We start from the raw sequence: 11,292 nt of genomic DNA, 5'->3' as shown, positions 1-11,292 counted from the left end.
AGTTAGTAGAGTTGGACATGTGTTCGATTCCTGCTGAATGCATTCTTGGGGAGGGGGTTGAACCTTTAGCCATCACTGACCCCCGCACTCCGGATTAGTCCCATAGCCGGCTCAAAGAGTCGAAGCTTGTGGAGATACCGGAGGGAGCCAACTCGCCTCAAAGAGGTAATTAGGGTTGGGTAACTCCAAAAAAAAAAAAAATAACTCCACTTCACTTGTATCTAAATATTTAGTTTCCTACATTGACAACTTTAGGTTACTAGCTCTAAAGCACGGATACGCAACTTTTCAAAAAAATTGAGTGTCGGGGGCACGTGTTTAACACGGACACGTACCGAGACGCTCGGACACGCGTCTGATATGCAGTCAACATTTGGGGACACGCGGTCAACTCTCGGACATGTTCCGACACGTTTTTCCGACACGCGGTCAACGCTTAGACACGTTTGGACACTTTTTTTTTTTTAAATCTTAATTTTATTTTGTTAACTAAATATAAAAGAAATAATTTATAAATTAACTTTTTCCTGTTATGAAATTTGACATGAAAAATTAACAAAGTACGAAAAATTATTTATATTTATATTTATGTTAGGAAATTTAAATATTTGATTGGTTATATGACTTATTATGGACTCTTATATGTATTAAATATAAATTATATTATATATATTAAAAATTTTATTTAATATCAAAACGTGTCCCAACGTGTCAAAATATAATATTTTTTAGAATTAACGTGTCCGCGTTTCGTGTCGTGTCATGTCCCGTATCCATGTCCGCATCATAGGTTACTAGTACCTCTTAACTTGTGTTCACATGGGATGTTCACAGCCCCAAGCACACTAACACTTAAATTTGAAAAAATAACTCCACTTGTATCTAAATATTTAATTTTCTAATTTCATTTATGCAACTCTATGATTTCTTTTATTTTTGAAAGCCAAATTCTATTTAGTTATGTAATGATGGGATGGTGTAATATTGGTTTTCAAATTATTGATATGTATTTCATCATTAGAATGAAATTTTAGCTGAAAACTCTTTGTATTGCAAATATTTTTTAATCGTTTTGAGTCTACGTGGTTTAAAAGGAAAGCAAAATTTTAAATCATTTTTTTTCTAATTTTTCAAATAGAACTGCGGCGGTTTTACAGTGGCTCTTTACTTAAAAAAATTAATTAGATCTTGAGTTGGTTATTTCGCTGGTTATATAATTCGACGTCAAATCTCATAAATTGATATAACGGTGCTATTTCCGTTGTCGATTTTAGAAAACGCCATTGAAATTTGCAAGGGCGGTTTAAACAGCCGTCAAACCAAATTAAAATCGCACCTGATTACCAAAAAAAGAAATCGCACCTATTTTCCGAATGTGTTGCAGTGAGTTCCATTTTAATTAAGAATAGATTAAGTTGTTTACCCAAAAAAAAAAAAATAGATTAAGTTAGCTATTATATAAGTAGAAGACTCATAAATTTAATATCTTAAAAGTTTAAGCTCGTGAATGAATGGGAAATGGTAAGTATCAAACTCTCCACTACTTGATAGTTTAATATCATATTAAGCAATCAAATATTTAGTTTAAGTCATTAAGTGGAGATATATGAATTATTTTATATATTATACTTTTAACAAATTGTGTTTGGATATAACTTAAGATCTTCTTCTATAATTAGAGTATAAAAAGAAAAAGAAATTTCTATTTGAGTAAAATTAACCTTGATTTAAAAACTATAAACTAAACATGATATAAATCTATGGTGATGAACGCATCCTCATAGAAACAAATAGGAGTCGTGGATGTAATTACTACAAAAAAAATAAAAAAGAGAGACATAAATGATTGTGATGAAAGATCTTAAACAATATGAGTTAGTGAATACTTTTTTGTTTAAGTAACAGAAGCCTTATAATAATAATAAAAAGTAATTTTTCAGAAAAATCACTAGGACCATTTTAATCCCTTAGAAAAAAAAGGTCAATTTGTGGTCCATTTAAAATTCAAAATAGATCCAATTAGTTGAATCGTAGTCCCTCTGAAATATTCAATAAAGACTCGTATTAGTCTCTCAAAATGACTAGTATGGAACTATTTTGAATTTCATAGGATGATATTAGTTTAATTTTTTTTTAAGGAATTAAATTAGGTCCCGTATTTTTTTTCGAGGATGATATTTATTCTAACAATAATGAGTCTTAATAATAATAAATAATAATATTTATGGGTTAAAATAACTAGCCTGATTTGCCGGGAATGGGTCCTTGAAAGTTCAAAAAGATAACGAGCAAGAGCCATTATGATTCAACGGAATTAATCTATATGGAAAATGTATTAATCAAGTAATCGAGTTCAAAATTATAATTTAATATTTAAAGAAATTATTTTGTTTAATATGTGAATTTAGAGATGTAAATCGATAATTAGGTCAGTTTAGACTTTGATTTAAATAGGTTAAACTTATATAAAATATTTTAATTCTTATCTAACCTATTAGCTTGATGTAGACGATATATTATAAGTTTGGTCACCTATATAAAAAATCCAAAAGGTTTTTCCTGAGCTTGTTAGTTTTATTTAAGCCTATCAAGCCTTCAATACTTATTAATAATTAGAAAAAAAATAAATAAAATTATTTTATTTTATTAATTAAAAATATTAATTTTTTATTTCGTTTTATTTTAATTAAAAAAATACAATATAGACCAATTTGTAGGCTTGTAACTTGTAAGACTTGTAAAAATAAGTTATAGTCTATTTTTTAAATGGATTTCTTTAAGACTTAAACCTATTCTGTTTTATTAAATATATTAGGTCAAGTTTGGCCTATCATAGGCCCTTGATAGGTCAGCTATGTCTTTAAAATTGTTGGAGAAGAAACTTGATTCCAATTATAAAAATGAAATTGATCTCTAATTATATTAATTTATTTTTTGTGAAATTTCTCTACCAATTCATTGATTATTTGACTATTTTGATCGAGTCGGGCAGGGACAACAATATTTTTTTATTATACTTTTAACACAACTGCATATCAGGACTCAAACTTAAAATTATTGGTTAAATTGAAATAACTCCATTTCAATTGATCCACACTTTTAGTGATACATGCACCTACTCGTGGTCCAAAAAACTATTTAAAAAAGAAGGAAATGAGGCATTACTATAATGGGATTGAGTTTCTACGTATGACAGACCAAGCCAACTTATATTAAAAGGAGGGGTACACAAAAAAACAGGCATTTTGCGGCGGTTCATTTTGGTATACGCGACGGTTACAACCGTCGCTAAATGCATTTTTGCAATTAGGGGCGGTTGTAACCGTCGCGTATACCAAAAATGAACCGCCGCTAAATGCCTGTTTTTTTGTAGTATATTCACCTTTTCGAGTGCAAACTGACTGTGTAAATGGGCAACATCATCATTATCCTGAGAGCTGACATTAAGTTTAAAGGGAAACATCATCATTATGAGACCTGATAGCTTCTATTAATTTTAAAGTGATAGACAAATTTAAAACTAAACAACTTTTAGAAAGCATGCTTGTGAGGTATCATGCAAGGTATTTTAGGAAGAGAAGAAGGAGGAGACGTACAACATGTAGCAACAGTAGTGTTAAGAAATAAAATTGAATAGGGAAAATCAATTTCATCAAAAATAACATCTCTAGAAATATAAATCTTTCCTGTGGAGGAGAGGCATTTGTAACTTTTTTGATTGATTGCATATCCTAAAAACAGACATTTGTGAGATCTGAAATCAAGTTTATGTTTGTTATATGGTCTAAGTAAAGGAAAACATGCACAGCCAAAAACTTTCATAAACTTGTAATCAGGTTTGTTATGATAAATCAATTCAAAAGGTGATTTAAAATTTGTAACAGGAGATGGCAACCGATTTATGTGATAAGTAGCAGTTGAAAAAGCATCATCCCAAAATGATAAAGGGAGTTTGGCATTAGCCAAGAGTGCTAGACCAACTTCTGTGATATGTCTATGTTTTCTTTCAACTCTACCATTATGTTGATGAGAGTAAGGACAGGTGAGTGTATGAGTGATGCCATGAGTGTGCAGAAAGTGAATAAAAGCATGAGATAAGTATTCTTTTCCATTGTCAGTTTGAATTGATTTGATTTTTAAGCCAATGAGAGTTTCAATCATAGATTTATATTGTAAAAAGGCTTGAAAAACTTGAGACTTATTTTGCAAGAGATAAATGCAATTGTATCGAGTAAAAGCATCCACAAATAAAACATAATATCTGCTTCCAGAGGTTCCAGTAATTGGAGCTGGTCCCCATACATCCGAAAAGATGAGGTCAAGAGGAGCAGCATAAGAAGTGGTAGAAGTAAAGTGAGGTAATTGATGAATTTTGCCTAAGCAACAGGCTTCACAAACAGAATTAGTCATTGTGGTTTTATTATCAAAAACAGGAAGATTACATTGTTGTAATACAGATGTAACAATTTTGGAGCTAGCATGGCCTAATCTTTTGTGCCATAGATCAAAAGAAACATGTTTAGAATACAAAGCTATAGGGGGTGTAGGAACAGATGAGCATTTATTAACTAATACATTCGAAAATTGATAGAGACCATCTTTAAGATTGCCTTTGAGGACAATGTCCTTAGTGACCTGAGATTTTACAAGGCAATAATCAAGAAAAAAATTCAAAATATACTTTGTTATCTCTAGCAAATTGAGACACACTAATTAAATTTTTGGTTATGGAAGGTACATGTAACAGATTATCAAGTTTAAAAAGAAAAGGAGATGCATATGAGGTTAAAAATGAATTGCTAACATGTTGAATATGCATACCTGCACCATTTCCAATATGAACTTGCTCAGAGCCATTATACTCAGAGCTGGAAGAGAGATTACCAAGATCATTTGTGAGGTGATGAGTGGTTCCAGAATCTGGATACCAAGAGCTGTCAGTGAGTGATGCAGGTCCTTCCATATATGCCTTGGGGTTGTGAAATGAAGGAAGTGGAGGTGGAGGAGGTTGGTGATTCCTGAGTATTTTGTGATGATGGTTGGAAGTTGGAATCAAATCTGTAAAAACATTTCAAGGCAGGGTGTCCTATCATTCCACAGATTTGGCATTGCAACCGATTTTGATTCCAAGAATTCCAAGGTTGACCTTGTGATCTACCACCTCTAAAGTCGCGGCCTCCTCTGCCTCTTCTTCCTCCAAAGGATCTGCCTTCATTATTGTTGAATCTGTTTTCCTGTTGTACATTAGTTTGTGTGACATTTTCCTGAATGGGAACAGGATCAGTCTTCTTGAATTTTTTGAGCATTTCTTCTTGAGCAAGAGGAAAAGCTTCCAACTCAATTATGGAAAAGGGTGGGGATCTTGACATTGCAGAAGTGATTAATGGAGTGTACTCTTCACTCAACCCATCAAGAATAGCTTCTGATTATTCTGCACCAGTTAATGGTAAACCTACAGCTCCCAAAGACTCAATGATCTTCTTGATTTGAAGAAGATATTCTGATGCTGGTCCTTTCTTCTTGATGGTTTTCAATTGGTTTTTCAATTGTTTAACTTTTGCCTGTGTATGGTAAGCAAAGTACACTTGCAGCCTTGTCCAGATTTAATGGATAAATTTGCATCCTACCATTCTGTTCTTAAACGATATATTCATGGAAGAGAGCAGTCAGGACACAAGAAGATGATCTTGCTGATGCCAGGTTGCATAGTTTTCTGATTCTTTTCCGTTTTCTTTATCTTCTTGAGTTATAAAATGAGTGGGGATCTTTTCTTCGTTGAGATGATCCTGCAGATTGTGCCCATGGATTGAAGCAAGAGCCAGTTGCTCGCAAGGAAGAAAGTTGTCTTCATCAAGTTTGTCTGCAATTGGATTTGAGTAAGATTTCATAATGAGCTTTATTGACTTTGCATTTTCGTTGCTTGTAGAGGATCTTGGTGATGATTGAGGAGAATCCATGGATCGTTGCTAGCTCTGATACCATGTGAGGCATCAGACCTTGATGCTTAAAGAGAGGGATTCACACACGGTGTGAAGAGAGAAAATAGAAATAGAAGAAAGAGATTGAATGAAATATTATTGTATTGATTGATCACAAAGGATACATGAGTGCTGTTATACATAGCAGTTGGGAAAAGTAAAATAACAGAAAATAACAGACTTGTATAACAGAAACAGTTTTATCTATCATTATCTATCAATGCTTAAATAATTTTATGAATGGCCCCTCCATTTCTATACACTTTCCAAATGGTTTATTCTCAACAGTCTAAGTTGTCTTAATCAAACATATCCAACTTAATAATTCATCAAATCAAATGTCATCCAAATTTAACGTAAACAAAGATGAGGAGTTAGACTTGAGAATTTATTTAAAAAATATGAGTCATTCGATAAAGAGGATGTTCGCAGTGGGGTTCTAGGATATTTTCTTTATGTCTGCACAATTTTTTTATTTTTTATTTTAAAGATCATGATCATGATTCAATTTTTGCTTCAACTTCAAAAGTAAAGTTTTAAGGAAATAATAGATAATAATAATTAAAAAATAAATAAACACCACAAAAAGTCATTTATAAAATATAGTATATTTGTAGGAGTTAATCGATCAAAAATCCACCTTTATCGATGTCTATTTGATTCAAAGTTGGCCACTTTTGTTTAACAAAAAAGTGAAAAATCTCGTGTGATTCTTCTCCACTTGATGAAGATTGAATTTCGGGAATGTTGATGTTTATTAAGATTTGGAGCTAATAAGATTTATATAAAAAAAAAGACAAAGCAATGGGCTAGTGTTTAAACTTTAAGCTTTTAATCGTAGGGGTTGGTTAGATTGAACATATTTTTACCTTTTTCCTTTAATCTTCTTATTTCTTTTTTTTTTTTTTTCTTTTTTTTACTTGACTTGAATCACACATCTCATGTGAAAAAAAAATTCTCAACTTTGTGTATGCAAGTGCGCCTGCACTCATCTGCGTCCGCCACTGGATGTTCGTGATGGTGAGTTTCATCTAAGAACTACTAAGAAAACGCCATAAAGGGGAATGTGAATCAAATAAGAATAATAAAGAGAAATCAGCAAAGAAAACTCAAACTGCATTAGTAAATTTAACCCTTTGAGTTTTCAAATCTTAATTCTCAATTCGTTCTTTTTCTCTCACTAAACTTCTCTTACTTTGTATTTATTCTCTTCGTACATTCATTCCTTAATACTTTTTTACTTGATCCTCAAATTTTATAACTTAATTATATTAATAAACAAAAACTCTTATCCGCATGCAAAACTATCCAACCTGTGACCTTACCTTTACGAAATTTTTTACGGGTTCAATACCGTCTGATCATTTGTATCCTTCGAAATTCATAATTTTGATTGAACCCTAAATTCGTTGAAATTTTAAGAAAATATATTTCGTTAAAGATCATTTTACTTCCCTCGAAAAAGGTGGGCAGAAAATAATGTTTTTTTAAAAAAAAAAAAAACAAATCCATCGAATATTTTGACTAAACGAGTTTGTATTTCTGTCAAAAATTTCGATCATAATTTTTTACAGAATTTAACTCTTTTTAGAGATCTCACCCCACGTTTAGGGCACATTTTCAGGTTCAGGTATCTCGGGGGTTGATACCTCGGGCGGCAGGAGGTCGGAGCTTAGTTGACTTATGCATGCGTATTTATGCTGATGTACTTAGATGCTGATTATGTTTTATTGTCATTATACTGTTATTTGAGCTGAGACTTTGTTGGGCTTTGTTGCCTTATTGGGTGAGCATGGGAATTGTCCATCCCACATTGATTATGTTTTGTTTATTTAGAATCGTGATGTATAATGAATCAGGATTAGGTCCGATCTACGTGTTGTAGTTCCGTGACTAGATACATATTTATTTAATGAGGTTATTCAGTTAGCTTTTATTGCAATTTACATACAGACATTATTTTGAAAAAAGATTAAGTAATCAACTTGGTTAATAATAATGACATCATAATTGAAAAGAAAAAGTTAGCTTCCGCATTTAATTAGCTACGCTACTGCCACATGTTTAATACGCCGGGTGCACATGAGGTGTTACATTTTATGGTATCAGAGCACTTTCTAGTGAAAAAGCCTGTATGCATTGCGATAACTTAGGATGTCTTGCGGAGTGTTTTGTCTTGTGTGTTTCTCTTTTGGGTTTTACTATGATAATGCATGTGTGACCACATTGAGTGGGCCTGATCAACTCATTCTTTGTGCAACTTGTGCAGAGTCACGGTACTGCCTAGGTGGAACTGGGAGATGAGCGAGGGTTAGTCTAACACGGTCCTGGCTGCACTAGCTGAGTTGCAGGCGGCTCGACAAGCCGACCAGGAGGCCATCAAAATGGCAAACCAGGCTATGTTGGACGCCATCAGAGAGGCGAACTGGAAAGCCACTGAGCATGTGCTAGAGGAAAATTGCCTAGCGAACATGACCATGATGAGGGTCATGTTGGAGGATATGAGGACCGACAGTGTTGATGGCTAGCATCCTCCGCCACCACCTCCACCGCCACCACCTCTACCGCCACCGCCACCTCCACCCAGACACCAGGATGACAGTCAAAGTCATATGGAGGGTGTCAGTCATCCTACTGGGATTATGCAGACCTACCTTGAGCCTGTCGAGGACAGAGATACGATTGACCGCCGGTTGAATGCTTTCCGCAAGCATAAGCCACCTTCTTTTGATGGATCTTATGATCCTATTGCTGCTGTGAGATGGCTCCAGTCTTTGGACAAGATCTTCAGAGTTATGCAGTGTACTGATCCCCAGAAGCTGATGCCACATACATGTTAGAGGGAGATACTCATGAGTGGTGGACGAACACCTCTTAGGTTTTTGAGATTCAGGGCCATGTTATCACGTGGCCATTCTTTGAGGACTATTTTCTGGGTAGATATTTTCCCTACGATGCGCAGGAGAGGAAACAGGAAGATTTTGATCGGTTGGTTCAAGGCTCGATGACTGTGGACGAGTACTTGGCTAAGTTCAATGAACTGGCCAAATTTGCACATTTTCGTATTGATATGCCTACCCCGACATTTCTGGCTTCTAAGTTCCGTAGGGGACTTAATGAGGAGATTGGTGATAGGATTGCTGGAGCTGCTTCCAGAGACTTTGACACTTTGATTCAACAGCGCTGTGACATTGAGGACGTCTGTATTGTGAGCAAGGCTAAGAGGGCCATGGTAGCTGAGGTTAAGGGAACCAGTAGTTTCACTTCCTAGAGAGACAGGAAGTTCGAAGGTAGAGGTAAGGGAAAGCAGTTGGCTGCGAGGCAAGCGCCAAATCAGTTCAAAAGGAATTCGGCTCAAGGGAGTGCAGCTAAACCTCCTACTCCCAGATGTATTGTGTAACACCCCGTGTATACCCGGTATGTTAACATTACATCGTATTAAGCTGCGCTTAATTAAAAATGTGGAATATTCTTTTTCTTTTCAATTATGAAGTCATTATACTTAGCCAAGTTGATTACTTAATCAATTTCATAAAATCATCGCTGTATGTAAATTGCAATAGACATCTAACTGAAATACCTCAATATATAAATAGAGTGAGTATCTAACATCACGAATCTACAACTCGTAGCCCGGACAATAATCCTGATACATTATTACAACTCCAAATAAAGCAAGACATAAACAAGTCTATGTGGCATGGACAATCCCCATGCTCACCAAAACACAGCGTCTCAACAAGATAATCCAAAGTCATGATGAAGCTAAAAGCATAAAAGCAACATGCATAACCAGCATCCAATAAGTCTGCATATAATAACAGCAATATCTAACTCAGCTCCGGCCTCCTACCGCCTGAGGTCTCAACCCCAACATTACCTGAATCTGAAATAAGCATTCCCCAAACGTGGGGTGAGATCTCTAAACCAGAAATCTCAGTAAGACAAGGGGTCCTCAAGGATTCTCCACCCCAAGCTCACTTACATGTGCAATATAAGTTCTAAAAGCATTAATTCAATATAATTTCCAAAATAGTGCAATGCAGCAGATAATCATGTCATGTGGGTTATAACTATTCTACTGATCAGAGAAGTGCAGGAATACGTCTATTACCCACACAATACCAGCCCATGTTGTATCAGCCCATGCTGTACCCACCCCTAAAGGACCACCCCATGGCTTCCCTTTAGGTAAACATCACATAAATATCATACAGCAATTGCACTTAATAGCTCCATAGCATTTCAATAAAATAGTACATGAAAACACATCATGCATATAACCATCCCCCTATGGGACATGGTGGAACCAATAATGGCTAAACCGAGGACACGAAAGCTTACCTTGTAAACTAGCTATCCAAACCAAGAGTCCACACAAGCTCAAGGCCCACAAACAGCACAATCACAATCTGCCCGTACCATAATTAATCATCAATAATCATAGCACAGACTACACTAAGTGATTAAGTCTTTCTTACTCATTTTAACTCATTACATGTTGTTTTCTGCAGGAGGTATTCGAATACTCCACGAGTAGTATTTGAATACTCCAGCTCTCCAGAAAGTATTCGATTACTTTCATTTAAGTATTCGAATACTACCAAGTATCCGAATACTTTTCCCCCCAGTATCCGAATACCTCAGTATTCGAATACCAAACCCCATTGTATTCGAATACTTTCCAGTATTCGAATAATTCTTCAAAGGTATCCTAATACTTTTCTTCTCAGAAAAGTATTCCAATACTCCTACAAGGAGTATTCGACCACCAATTCATATATTTACTAAATACTCTAAGATTTTACTATGTTAAACTAGACATCTCAAGCTTTTCAACGACATATTTTATGACTCAATCGGAGTTGTATAACTTTGGTTAAGATTTTTGCAAAATTCCTACAACAAGCTGAATTTCCAGCAATAGGGTCTCGACTTAAAACATACACTGAGAGAAATCCACTTATCCAATGGATCTGAAAATTTACAGGGTTGTATCCCTATGTGTTAGCTTCATATAGGTCCAAACCTCACTCAATTTAGAGCTCTGTATCTCAAGATATCGCACTTTTACTAAACTAGGTCGCTGTTGTCTCGCGAAGTATTCGATTACTGCATTTTCTCAGAAAAGTATTCGAATACTTCTTCGACAGAATGCAGAAAACTAAGTTTCAAAGGTAAAATCGACCTCCAATGATCCAAACTCGATCTGGAGTCCAAGAACTCCTTAAACAGATGTTTATTAACATGCTATGAACCCAGAAACACATTCCTTTTATCAAATGGTTCAAGTTACGATTTTTAATTGCTTAAA

The sequence above is a fragment of the Gastrolobium bilobum genome, unplaced genomic scaffold (genome assembly GCF_033153095.1).
Source record: "Gastrolobium bilobum isolate Gb01-03AN ecotype WA unplaced genomic scaffold, APGP_CSIRO_Gbil_v1 utg41872, whole genome shotgun sequence".
NCBI lineage: Eukaryota > Viridiplantae > Streptophyta > Magnoliopsida > Fabales > Fabaceae > Gastrolobium > Gastrolobium bilobum.
The sequence above is the reverse complement of the archived record's forward strand: the minus strand, read 5'-3'. Positions refer to the sequence as shown.